The sequence below is a fragment of the Lissotriton vulgaris genome, chromosome 1_1, assembly GCF_964263255.1.
Source record: "Lissotriton vulgaris chromosome 1_1, aLisVul1.2, whole genome shotgun sequence".
NCBI classification, from domain to species: Eukaryota; Metazoa; Chordata; class Amphibia; order Caudata; family Salamandridae; genus Lissotriton; species Lissotriton vulgaris.
In genome coordinates this window covers 109,711,435-109,714,880 of record NC_141685.1, presented here as the reverse complement: position 1 = coordinate 109,714,880, position 3,446 = coordinate 109,711,435, and the positions used below count along the sequence as shown (strand labels likewise).

Below are 3,446 nucleotides of genomic sequence, written 5' to 3'. Positions count from 1 at the left end.
GCCTTTCTTAAAGACGCTCTCCATCCCTACCGACCTTCACGCAATCTTAGATCTGCTGATGCTAATCTCCTGGAAGTAATCAAAACTAGGAAAGCTACTTGGGGAGATAGATCTTTTGCAGTAGCTACAGCTAAATTATGGAACTCCATGCCAAGACATCTAAAAAATGCTCCTACATTACTATCATTCAGGAGGCAACTGAAGACATGGTTGTTCAATTATTAATCTCCCTGACTCCCGGGCCCAACCTTCGATTTCTGTCTATTAAAGCGCCAAGACACCCTTGGGTAATCGTGCGCTCAATAAATTGCATAAATAAATAAATAAATAAATAAACTAATCTTGACTATATGCAGCTACATAGAGCTGTAACATTTATGCAAGTGCTATGCAAGTGTTCTTTCTTTACTAATTTACTCTATGAACACTGGTAAATCAACACCTTTTCTGAAATAAATAAGTTGTGACATGTTCAACTGAACTTTTATTGAAATATCTGTTTATAGTGAAATAACCTTGATACGTTTCACAGATGGTATAGCAGAGATGTTTTCATGGCGGGTAAATATTGTGCACGCAAATTCCATTATCTTTCCATGTAGTATTTTTTTTTTTTTTTTACATTCAACAGACAAAAACCCTTGGATGCAAAAAATGTTTATGAATAAAGAAGAGAATGCTGTAAATCTGCAAAAACAGTCAGAGTAAATAAGCTCCAATATTAAAGAAAGCCTTCACACCCGAGACAGAGGACCCCGAGCATAAACTGACAGATCCTGGAAGAAGCAGTCAAGGGCAGTACAGTGGATGTAAGAGTCGGAGCTGTGCACCTCCACGCAACAAGACGAAGAAAAGAACTTTAGAGAATTAAGGCAAACTACCTCCTGTATAAACAAGTCCAATAACAGCATTTTATCATGGGGTCTGTGGGATGTGGTTACATCAATGCTTTGCTGTCCACAATTATAACAACCCACCATTCAGTTCTGTAGGTATACTGCAAACACTTTCTAACTAAACAACATCAACCAGAGAAGAGCACAATGGAGTGGAGCCAGACAACTGAAGGGTGAAGAAAAGACAAGTTCTGCTATTTACAATACAAACTTTTCCCCAATTTGTTGTGACCAGTAGGATGATTAATCTTTATCCACAAGCACGCAACACCATTATTGAATCTAAAGACACAATTGCCCACTAAGAAGGGCATTTAGTGATAATTGTACTTTGTTAAATCAGAAAGACAATTTCTGAAATATCACACACTTGCAAGGAATGTGAGACTAACGCAAGTGCTTTATTAACCATGTTGGCCCATCCGGAAAAGCAGAAATAGGATGAAGAAAAATATATACCTGACCCAAAGAAAGAAAAATCATACACATGCAGCGAAAGCTTTAGCTTGTCATCACTACTAAAGTGCTGTCAGCAAACGCACACAGATGAAAAATCATTCAACTGCAGTGAATGTGTGAAGAGCTTCATTCAATTATCAGGCCTGCAAAGACATTTACAAAAACACGCAAGGGAAAAATCTTACCATTGCAAAGAATGTGGAAGTAGTTTTATTGACTCCTCAAAGCTAAGGATTCATCAGAGAATGCACACGGGGGAAAAACCATTCAAGTGCAATGAATGTGAGAAGAGTTTTAGTAGGTTATCAACCCTAAAACAGCATCAGAGAACACACACCGGGGAAAAGCCATATCACTGCAATGAATGTGGAAGTAGTTTTAGTCAATCATCAACATTAAGGAAACATCAGCGAATACACACAGGAGAAAAACCTTTCATATGCAATGAATGTTTGAAGAGCTTTAGTCAGTTATCACACCTACAAAACCATCAACGGAAACACACGGGGGAAAACCATATCATTGCAGTGAATGTGGAAGAAGTTTTACTGAATCGGCAAAACTCAGGATTCATCAGCGAACACACACAGAGGAAAAACCATTTAAATGCACTGATTGTGGTTGTAGTTTTAGAGAATCCACAACATTAATAAATCATATGCAAACACACACAGAGGAAAAACCATACCATTGCAATGAATGCGGAAGCCGTTTTAGGAACTCCTCATATCTCAGGATTCATCAGAGAACACACACAGGGGAAAAGCCATACAAGTGCAGTGAATGTGTGAAGTGCTTTCGTCGGTTATCATACCTGCAAAGCCATCAGCGAACACACACAGGGGAGAAGCCATTCAAGTGCAATGAATGTGAGAAAAGTTTTAGTCAATCGGCAAACCTAAAACAGCATCAGAGAACTCACACTGGGGAAAAACCATATCAGTGCAGTGAATGTGGAAGTAGTTTCAGTAACTTATCAACATTAAGATATCATCAGCGAACACACACCGGGGAAAACCAATTCAAATGCAGTGAATGTGAGAAGAGCTTTAGTCAATCGGCACACCTAAAACAGCATCAGAGAACTCATACTGGGGAAAGACCATATCAGTGCAGTGAATGTGGACGTAGTTTTAGTAAATCTTCTACATTAATGACTCATCAGCAAACACATACAGAGGAAAAGACAAGTGCAGTCAATGTGAGAGGGCCTTTTGTCAACTATCAAACCTACAAAGACACACAGAGGAAAACCCACTCAAGTACAGCCAATGCTTGAAGAGCTTTTGATGATTTTCACACCTACTAAGCACCAGTGTATGCACACTGGAAAAACTATTCAAGTGCAGTGAATGTGTGAAGAGCTTTAGTTAGTCATCACTACTACATAAGCCTTCAGCAAACACACCCAAGGGAAAAACATTCAAGTACATTGAATAAGTGAAGACCTTTTTCTGATTATCACCCCTATAATCCTTTGAATACCATGAGCAAAAACTCACCTTAATGAAACGCGCATAGAAGTAATCCTAGAGGTGCAGCAAATACACAAACATTTAAGGCCATCAACATCCTGTCTGTGGACATACTCAAGATTAAAAAATTGCAGTTCTTTTGAGATGAAGGACTTATTCAAAATAATAAAATTACAATTATATGGAATCTTCGAATACCAGATTATAAAAAGTAGGTGATGAAAGACTGGATTAGAAGGAAAGAAGAAAAAACTGATATTTGTAAAATTATAAAAGTGTCTGTTCTCAGCGATTGTTAATTTCTTTAACCCCTCCCCTGCTGATGACGGAACCGCTCCGTCATCAGCTACGGTTGGGCTGTGCTGATGACGGAGCGGTTCCGTCATGGCCCGGCGCCGCACCTGCGCGGTGCTGATTTCGCGCCTGCGCGGCAGTTGTATTGAGCGGGGCGGGTCATGACGGAACCGCTCCGTCACCAGCACAGCTCAACCGCGGCTGGTGACGGAGCGGTTCTGTCACCAGCATGCGGCCGCCGCGCGGCCGCCCCGCCCCGTTAGCGCTGCTAAGTTAATAACCCTTTAAGCCCAGCACACTAAAACTAATTTAACAAGCACAT

General features: G+C 40.3%; 1 pseudogene; it reads left to right on the top strand.

The window, feature by feature from the left end:
* Positions 1-1,600: 1,600 nt before the first annotated feature.
* On the top strand, positions 1,601-3,140 carry LOC147737640 (uncharacterized; annotated as a pseudogene).
* Positions 3,141-3,446: the final 306 nt, after the last annotated feature.